Genomic DNA, 10,683 nt, shown 5'->3' with positions numbered 1-10,683 from the left:
CCTAAAGATGATACAAACAGAGAATGATTACAAGAAAAGAATGGAGCAGCTCGTGTGGTGAGAGCAAGGACTCAGGGAGGCATAGTTGGAGCCACAGGGTTCAGCTTTCCCAGTTGTGGCTTGGGCCTGGCTCCAGGAAGCCTGCCCTTCCTCATTCAGCAAGGGAGGGAGATAATTCCTGGGTTATTGGAAAAGGGGAGGATACAGGCTAAGAGATTCCAAGCTGTCTCCTTAGGCAATGCCCATAGAACAAAATCCAGGGCGTTGTGCTGGGACTAGGGCTGGAGGAGCTTCAAATTGTTTCATTTTTGGTCCAGGGAAGTCATGGGGTGTTGGCCTAGGTCCATCCCTGAGAGTCTAGGAAGTCTATCAAGGCCTAGGAAGAGCCAGGAATGGGGAATGGAGGTGGGGATCGAGGGCCAGGTCATAGGAGAAGGCCTGATCATCCATAGCTGTGCTGTGCAGGGCAGGGCCCACCTGGAAAACAGGTAACGGCTTTAAGAGAAATCAGAGTTACAGCAGGTGCTTTTGTTTATTCACTTTACCTGTTGGTGAATATTTAAATTGTTCCCAGATTCAGAATATTGTGAATAAAGCTGTTACAAGCAAGTTGTGTGTATGTTTATGTGTGTTACTTGTGTCTTATTTCTCTTGGGTAAATATCAAGGAGTGGAACTGTTGGGTTATACTGGAAGCATATGTTCAATTTAATAAGAAACAATCAAAAACTTTCCCAAAGTAGTTGTGCCATTTTGAATTCCCATGAACAATGTATGAGAGTTTGAGGTGCTTCACATTCTTACCAGCGCTTGATTTTGTCAGCCTTTTATTTATTATATATGTAATATGTATTATATGTATATATAATAAATAAAAATATATAGTTTAACTTTAATTTAAAAATATATAACGTATAATAAATATATGTATTTGTGCTGGAGTTATGGGTTATGTTTAATATATATGTATAGATAATATATATGTACCTATGGCCATATATATTATATATGTACATATATATTTAACTTTAATTAAAAAAATTTACTTCTTAAAAAAATGCTTTTTTTCCTAAAAAAAAAAGTCAAAAAGTTCATGACAAACTGATGCACAAAGGTGATATTCTAATATTACTGGAAAATCAGAAACTGAGCAGTTTATCTCTGAAGATACCTAAATATGAACCAAATGATATTTGGTATCAAGTGTAGATATTTAGTCAAGTGTAAAGTTGTAGACATATTGAAATCTTTCATTTTTATTTTCTAAAATTTTAAGTGTTGAAAACCAGACATAATTCTTCAAAATGTTATTTCACAATTTCTACCAGCCTAAGTCTTGTTATCAGAACATGGAGCACTTCGTGAATTTGCATGTCGTCCGTGCGCAGGGGCCACGCTAATCTCTGTATCATTCCAGTTTTTGTATATGTGCCTGTCAGTCTTTTAAATTTTAGTTATTTAAATGAGTATATAGAGGTACCTCACTGTGGTTTCAATTCTGCATTTCCTTACTTGATTAATAATGAGCAATTTTTTGGTGTGCTTGTTGGCCACTTGTATATCTTCTTTATGAAATGTCTGTGTAAGTCTTTTGCTCGTTGTGTATGTACAGGGTGTCGTTGAATTTCTCACTGAACTTTGAGTTCTTTATACATTTTGGATGAAGTCCTTTGTGGAATATAAATATTGCAAATATTTTCTCCCAGTCTATGGCTTCCCTTTTCATTTTCTTGACAGTGACTTTCAAAGAGCAGAAGTCTTCAGTTTTGATAAAGTTCAGATTTCCAACTTTTCCTTTATAGTTGGTGTTTTTGGTGTCTTAAGAAACCTTTACCTATCAAGGCCACAAAGAGTTTCTCCTGTTTTCTTCTAGAAAGTTTATACTTTTAACTTATATGTTTAGGTCTATGATACATCTTGAGTAATTTTTTGTGTGGTGTGAGGTAAGAGTTAAGGTTAACTTTTTTTCTGATAGATGTTCAGGTTTTCAGCACCATTTGTTGAAAAGACTAGTTTTTCACCATTGAATTACCTTGGTCCTTTTGTTGAAAATAAACATGTAGGTTGTTTATCCACTCACCAACCCAATGGATCGTGTATTTTTGATGCTACTGGATATTATTTTTTAGGTTTTTTTCCCAAATAGTCTGTGGCTCAAGTCTGCATTTTAACCAAGCACTTATGGTGATTCTTACACTGGCTGAATTATGAGACCCTTCGATTGTAGGGCAGTGATTCCTAACTAGGAATGTAAGTGATAATCACCCAACAGGCCTGCTTTAGCAGTTCTGGAGTAACCCCCACCAAAAGAACTTCCCCCAACAAAGAGCTATTGATTCTTTGCTTAAGAACAGTGGATACATCCTCTCCTTCCCATGCATGTGTTCCTTAGGAGCTTAACGACTGACTCTTTTGCTGGGCTCTGAGGTGCCTCAGTGAACAAGGTTCGGGAGGGGCAGAGACAAGCAAACAGGCCATGTGTGGGGTACAGGTGGTGGCCAACAGAGCCTTGTGGGAGGAGTGAGTGAGGCTGGTGGTCCTGGGTACCACTGTGGATGATGCAGTTAGGGACACAGGGAGGCCTCCCTTTGCCCTGCAAAAGCCCCCATGAAGTCTGGCTCCACCCCTGTGCTGGTTCGAGCCTAAGCATGAATTCCTTCCTGAGGCTAAGACTGTATGTCATCTCCCCTATACTCGTTGACTCTCTGGCTTTGTCTTGGGATGGCCACGTCACGCTGTCTCCAAATGCTCTGTCCCTAGTGGAAAGTTTCGGTCTCTGGCGGTGCGGAGAGAATGCAGCTCTGTTGGTTCTGGTGTATTCTATGACCGCTGAGCTGTCCGCATTACTTGGTCTCAGTCCACCCTGCCCTGTTTGTTTGCCGTCTGGGTCACTTCTCCTAGTAGGATTGACTGTCCCTCTTGCTCAATTGCATACCACTCCTGAAGTCACTTGGCCTTTCTTCCTGCCCTCCTCCACCTGATCAGTTCTTTGGGGAATGTTGTCCAGCCTGATTGCTCAAAATGTACAAACCCAGCAGGGTATCCAGGCCCCAAAGGCATTAACCAAATTCAGCTTTATGCTGTTTTCTTTCTGGTCTGGGCTAGAGCCTTGCAGTTCTGAAAGGCGAAGGGAAGCCTCTTTGCTGTTCTCTAGAATGGTCCAGAACTGGCTGGTCCTGCAACTGGCTGTGCCCTGGAAGTGGGTGTCGCCTGGGTGCTGGGGGAGGCAGCTGCTCCAGCTCTGAAGTTGCAATTCAGCCAGAATCTCTGGAGGTGGGACCCGGGCCATGGTTTTTGTGAAGTTCCCCAGGTAATTCCAACATGCTACAAAGGGTGAGAGCAGCTGTGCTAAAGGAACAACACCAGTGCGACGAGGTGAGGCAGAGTTGGGGGGGCGGGTCTGAAAGCAGCCAAGTAGACGTGCCTTCCTGGACAAAGCATGCCACTGTCTCTTGTTTTTTTTATTAGAAGTACAGGAGTATCACCCCACTTTCTTTAAATTCTATTCCAGCTTTGACTGATACTCTTCTAGCTCTAAGATCACCTTTTGGGTACAGCATATACTCCCTCAGGCTGGGGAACAGGGTGCAAAGGGCATGGAATTTGTTTGGCTCTGTGTTTTCAGCTCTCGGCGTGCTGTACCGATGCTTAGGGTTGGTGATGACTGATGGAGCAGGGTGGTGATTCAGGAAAGCTGGTTCATTTGGTGGCTGAGGCCTCAATTTTTAGGCTTCTCCTATGCCCACCTCGCCTCTCACGCCCTGATTCTCACCTTGGGCTTATCATTCGCACAAACCCCCAGTCCAAGCATCCTGCTTTCCGACCACAAGCGCTCTCTCCTTCTGCACACCTTTGGCCCCCATCCCTTGACACCCTCCCTGGGATCTCGCCTTTTCCTGGCCCTCAGTGCTCTCCTTTCCTCTTACTCAGCCTATCATTTCAGTACCACTTTTGGCAGCCCCCTAAACTCCTGCACCGCCCTCATATTTCCTAGAGAGAGGTGAAGCTGTAGATTAACATTCTGCAACTTCCAAGCCTGACAGTGTCCTCACTCGCCCTCTCTGCCAGCTTCCTGTTGCCAGAGTGGAACCTCCTTCGGCTTCTCTGAGGCCAACCCTCCAGCTCACCTGGGGGGCTCGTGCACCACCCCCTAACCTGTCATCTTCTCAGGACCTCACGCTGGTAATCCCTTGTCTCTTTTGTATATTCAACCACTGAATTAGAAATAATACTGCTGTGAACATGGGTGTGTAAATATCTCTTTGAGACCTTACTTTCAATTCTTTGGATAAGTACCCAGAAGTGAAATTGCTGGATTGTACAGTAGTTCTATTTTCAATTTTTTTTTAGGAAATTCCATACTATTTCCAAAGCAGATGCACCATTTTTACAGTCCCACCAACAGTGCACAAGAGTTCCAATATCTTCGCATCCTCACCAGCACTTGTTATTTTCTGTTTCTGTTGTTTGCTTTCTGTTGTTGTTTGTTTTTGACAGCCATCCTAATGTATCTGAGGTGCTATCTCATTGTGGTTTTGATTTGCATCTTCCTAATGGTTAGTGATATCAAGCATCTTTTCATATGCTTGTTGGCCGTTTGTATATCTTCTTTGGAGAAACATCTATTCTAGCCCTTTGCCCATTTTAAAAGTGTGTTATTTGGGGGTTTGTTGTTTTTGTTGAGTTATAAGATTTTTTTAAAATGTATTCTGGATTATGAACCCCTTATCAGATATATGATTTGTAATATGTTCCCCCATTTTATAGGTTGCCTTTTCACTCTGTTAATTGTGTCCTTGGATGCACTGAAGTTTTAAATTTTGTTGTAGTCTCATTTGTCTATTTTTCCTTTTATTGCCTATTTTTTTTTTTGGTGTCATACCAGGAAATCCATGCAAAACCTAGTGTCATGAAATTTTTTTTACTATGTTTTCTTCTAAGAGGTTTATAGTTTTAGGTCTTTGATCTGTTTTGAGTTAATTTTTGTGTATGATGTAAGGTTCAACTTTATTCTTTTGCATGTGGATATCCAGCTTTCCTAACAACATTTGTTGAAATGACTATCCTTTCTCCGTTGAATTATCTCCATTGAATGGCACCTTTATTGATAATCATTTGACCATGTTTGTTTCTGGGATCTCTAGTCTATTTCATTGGTCTATGTGTCTCTCTTTATGACAGTGCCACACTGTTTTACTTATCATAGATTTGTAATAGGTTCTTCTTTGTCACTTTAAAAAAACATTTAGTGTTTTATTTTTTTCACAGATGTTTGCGTCTGTGCATGAATAAAATTAGAGGCAATTATACTTTAAGGCTTTTTACCCTGCCTCTCACATCAGACCCTGCCCGTCTTTGTTTTCTATTCCCCAGAGGTAACCACTTCAACTGTGTTATCTTTTTCATTTGGAATTCATCTCCATATCCTTAAGTGATATGAACATAGTGCTACTTAGTTTTTAGGTCCTAGGAATTATCTATTGACTTCTCAGCGTGTTGGAAATAAAGATTTAACTCTCTTTCACCACCGTCTCCCAATATGCACACACCCTCTGTCCCCATCATCCGCCTAATAGAGTTAAATCATACTTTTGGACATGTCAGTGAGGGCATTACTGTGAAGGTGAAAATGTGCTTCACAGCTGAGCCATGTAGAATACTGTCATGCATTTTCTTTCCTTACAGGACTTTTTGTTTTCCCTTAACTTAAGAACATTTTTATTTGTTTGCTATTATCTCTATGTATGTATCGTTGATTCAGCTCCAGAGGATGCCTGAGAGCTCCCTTAGCACGACTCTGCTGAACACGAGGAAGCCTGCAGCTTGAGAGATGGGTCGTATATCCCTGAACAGGGCACCTACCTTCGCCGGGAAGAGTCGTGTTCACAGGGAGGTGATTGAAAGTAATTATCATTGTTGGAGTTCCTTCCATATATAAGATGCTGGGCTAGGGAGACAGGGATGGATGTGACAGTATTTTGCACAGCAGGGACTTACACTTGAGTAAGAGAAATAGTATGGAGGCAGTCATTCCAATAGGAGGCAGACTTTGATGAGAAGAATAAGAGAGACTGCAAATTTGAGAAAGGACAAGTTAGGAACAGTTATTTCTAAGTAGAAGATCCAAGGAAGGCTTTAGTAGAGAGGTGGTGTTTAAAAAGCATTGGTGGTGCAGAGACAATGACATTTAGGTTCAGGGAGAAGGGGGCAGCAAAAAGTGTACTGTGGGTTCAGGGAAAGACAGGAGGCTCAGGGTAGCTACAGTGGGGGATGCGTGGGGATGCATCAGACAGAGGAGACGTGTGTGTACATCTCTGTGCTAGGACTGAGCTCAGTAGTTCTCAAACTAGTGGTTCTCAAAATGTTATTGCCAGGAAACTTGTTGGAAATGAAAACCCTCGAGCCTGACCCAGACACGCAGAACCAAAAACTCTGGAAGTGCGGCCCAGCAATCTATGTTTTAACAAGCCCTCCAGATGATTCTGATGCATGCTAAAGTTTGAGACCTGTTACTCCATACAATTTGATGCTTACAACAATGCCATAGCTAGGCCCTCATTATCCCCACTGTCCAGATGGGGAAGCTGTCTCAGAGTGAGTAGGTAACTTACACAAGGTCCAGAGAGCTGCTGGAGCTGGCTTGCACTGGCTCTTGAGAGCAAATTATAAGCTTCTCTTCTCAACTCTAAATTTAGTGATGTCACATTGGTAGCTTAAAACTGGCCATAGTGGAAGTATTAACACCATGGAAACTGACAAATGCTATAGATCAGGGCGTCAAGCCCACCTGAGAGCCAGTTGTTTTTAAACATTCACCGGTATCGCAGCTTAGGGCACTCGGTCAGTGAGTGGTTGGTAGGCCTGGGTCTTGAACCCTGACAGCCTGGCTCCCAAGTGCATGCTCTTAACCACTAGGTTAAACTTACTCTGAAAATCTGGAAGGACAGTCCAGGGCCACAATGTGGAAATCTTTAAGTGCATGTTAAAAATTTCGGCTTTATTCTGTACACACTGGATTTTTCAGAGTTTTGAATGGGTAAGTGATATGATTGTATGTTTAGGCAGGAGAACTAAATTGTTGGCTGTGGCTTTTCACTTTGCAAACATGGTGAAAAGATGGGATGAGGAGGTGTTGTAAGGAGAGTCGAAATACATAGTTGCACTTCATAGAGAAGGGCCTGCACAGCCAGTGGGCTGCCCATTTGCAGAAGAGGTCATGAAGCACTGCAGAGCAGATGCCTCATTCCTCACAAAGCCTCCTTGTGCTTCAGGAGAAAGGTCCCCTGTCTCTTACTCCAACCGTTGGCCACAACATGTACTGGGCTTCACGCAGTCCTGCTGGCCAGAGGTGTCCCAGGAGTCCCTGGTCCAGGTCAGCATTCACTCTGCAGCCGCTGTAGCAGACCACTTGCAAGGCAGCCACATGCTTCTGGGGAGGTTGGACAACCCTTGGACACCAGAGAGTGAATCTTGATTGGGTTTAAGCCAGCAGTTCTCAGGCCTTTTGGTCTCAGGATGGTTAAAAACTGAGGACCTCTAACAAGTTTTTGTCTATATGTTACATCAATTAATATTACCAAGTTAGAAATTAAAGCTGAAAATTAAAAAATTATTTATTAATTCTTTTAAAAATAACAATAGACCCATTACATGTTAACATAATATGTTTTTATGAGAAATTAGTATATTTTCTAATACAAAAACATTTCATGAGAGTATCTTGTTGCAAAAGAGAGGAGTAGTCATGTAATGTATAGTTGAAATTTACTAAGAGAGTAAATCTTACCATACAAAAGAGCTGTGTGAGTTGATGGATGTGCTGATTATCTCAGTTGCATCATTTCACAATATACACCTGTATCGAAACACTGTATTATACATCCTTAACAGAATTTTTATTTTGTCAATCGTACCTCAATAAGGTTGGGGGGAAAAAAGAAAGGAGTATTTGAATAGCCCTTTCATATAATTGGATATTTTTCTTTGATACTACTACACTAAAACTCAACAAGAGATTTTTTTTTAAACAGTTAATTTTATTTTTTTAAAGTTTTTTGGGGGGGTAATTAGGTTTATTTATTATTATTTTTTAAATTTTTAATGGAGGCACTGGGGATTGAACTCACGACCTCATACATCCAAAGTACGTTCTTTACCACTGAGCTGTACCCTCCCCTCTGGAGGCGGTTTTTTAAAGGTTAGTTGTAATGTGATATCTGAAATGAGGTCAATGAACTTTTCATATCCTGTTGCAGGAAAATCTATTGGTGGACCTTCCCTGTGGGTGGATCTTCTACACATCTGTGATAATTTGGAAAATACTGGTTTACTAAGCACACACACATTCCAAATGTTGACGCATTTTGTTATACAACAAAAAATAAAATCACATTTGTTAATATCACCACCGAAAAGTTTCTGTTGGAAAGCTGCCAAAGTCACGGCGTCAGACACAAGTTTTCCAAAATTGGAATTTTTGTATGAATGCTTGAATGTCATCATTGGCCACAAACACTCTTGGTTGTTTTTCTTGAAATGACAGGCTTACTTTGTCCATTTTTGAGAAAATGTCTGCCAAATATACAAGTGTGAATAACTATAGTTTGGCAATTGTCATTTCACATAAAAATAATGTTCCCTGAAAAAAAAAGCTGCTAGTTTAGTTGGCAATGCAATCATTGTACTAATGCTTTTTCTCTGGACAACCATTTTCATACATCATGGATGCTTTATACATACTTTTCATTTCAGCACATAGGATATTAAAATGTCATGTTAAAAAAAGATGTTGAGATTTAATAAAGTTAATAATTCTACTTCTTTGTCAAGGATATCCTAAAGTGAAACTGGCTTTTATTTTTTTTATCCCGGGAGAGCATGTCACCTGAGCAAACAATGGTATCAGTGCAGGTGCTAAGTCCTCAGCAGTTTAACCCACCACTGTTTTTGTTTCATTAGTGCAAATGCCAACACGGTTGATAAACCTTAAGGTAAACTATAGGATTCGAAATAGTTCTTCAACACTTTGAATATTTCAGCACCTCTCATGTCTGTTGCCAAGGTTTCACATAAAAGATCTTCAGTCATCAGGTAGTGCTGATCCTGAACAAATGCAAACAACACAGCCAATCCAGCCACCCCTGTGCATTCGTCCATTTATAAGGCAAACGTATAATTCTGCCAATGAGAGATCAACTCAGTCTTCATGTTGACAGCTAAATCGTTAATTCCACAAGTTGCTGTATCACTGGGAAGTGGCAGTGCTGTGATTTTTTTTTTAACTGAGTTTTCATTCAGCAGGCATTCAGCAATGTCAACTGGGCAAGACTTTCTTAGTCTTTCAATTAATGCAGTTTGAGGACTTACTCTGTCAGCTGTTTCTGTGGCTTTTTCATTTCTAGTGTGAAGAGCTTCCACAGACAATTTTTGACTTTTTAAGAGCTCATAATGTCTACGTTTAAAATACTGAATTCCTTTTTCTTTAAACTCTGGTTTTAAAATGATCACCACAGCTCAAATGGCCCCAATCAGGGCTGGGGCAGGGGTGAAGCTAGCGAGTGCCGAGGGCACAGGATTTAAGGAGGCGCCCACACTGCCTCCCTGCACTCTCAAGAGCCCAGGAATGAGTGCCACCTTACATTCTGCACCCTGCGCACCTCACTAGCCTCTCCTTAGGACTGGCCCTGGACACCATAATGCTATTTAGAAATGTTCTCTTGCATAGGATACAGTAAGGTAAATAATGTCTATAAAGCTAAGGCAGAGATTGCGTTCATCCTATTCTTGCTTCCTATTCACGGTTTCTCCCAGATTCTTTGGAGTAGATTATTCCCATCCAGTAGTCAGCAAACTCTGACATATCACTTTCATCTTTTTCAGGATTTTTGGACTTAGATAGTCCTACGGTGGGTTGAGAAAGTAAATCTTCTAAGCGCCCCTTTTAAAGCTAATGATCCATCTTTAAATGTTAGAAAATATAGATTATAAATAAATTTTTAAATTTCAGAATAAAATATTATTGAATACCAAAGAAAGAGTTGGAGATCCAATTTAAAAATTAAGAAAAGCTTTTGAACATTTAATGGGTAGTATTTCAAAACAAGACAACAAATTGGGCTTCTTATGTTTCTGTGTAGGTGCAAAGGAAACTTGGGGATTTCAAAATAATGATTTGTTGGATGATAGTAAGGTCACAGAATATAGCAGGTATATCTAAAGATAGCCAATAAAAACACAGTAGAAGTACTGAGAACAAACTGAGTTAATCTCTAAAAATGCATCTATTTATGCCCTAAGCTTACTTCCCTTAGAAAATTATAGAAAACATAAGAATACATAAGTGTATGTTTCACGAGCTGTCAGAGCAATGACATCATTATATATCATATCTCTGGAAAACTCTACTGTATACTCAGAAGAGAATGAACAATGAACAAGGCATATGAAGTCTTATATTATTACGAAAATTGTTTTGATCTTATAGATCCATTTAAAGGGGCCCCTGGTTCATACTTGGAGAACCACTGGTCTAAGGTCATGTTAGTCCTCTTGCCAGTGATTGGTTTAGGCATAGTTATATGATCCGATTATGGCCAGTGAGACATGAGGAGAATTCTGCTGGGTGGTTTCTGGGAAGCTTTTCTAGTTCTGAAGACAGAAATGCAAGAGATAATCTCTTCTTCCA

At 40.5% G+C, this 10,683-nt stretch overlaps 1 pseudogene; it reads right to left on the bottom strand.

The window, feature by feature from the left end:
- Positions 1-1,342: 1,342 nt before the first annotated feature.
- Positions 1,343-1,438, bottom strand: LOC116285858 (U6 spliceosomal RNA; annotated as a pseudogene).
- Between the last annotated feature and the right edge of the window lie 9,245 nt (positions 1,439-10,683).

This window comes from Vicugna pacos, chromosome 27 (assembly GCF_048564905.1).
Source record: "Vicugna pacos chromosome 27, VicPac4, whole genome shotgun sequence".
In the NCBI taxonomy this organism is placed as follows: domain Eukaryota; kingdom Metazoa; phylum Chordata; class Mammalia; order Artiodactyla; family Camelidae; genus Vicugna; species Vicugna pacos.
This window is presented reverse-complemented; position numbering and strand designations above follow the sequence as displayed.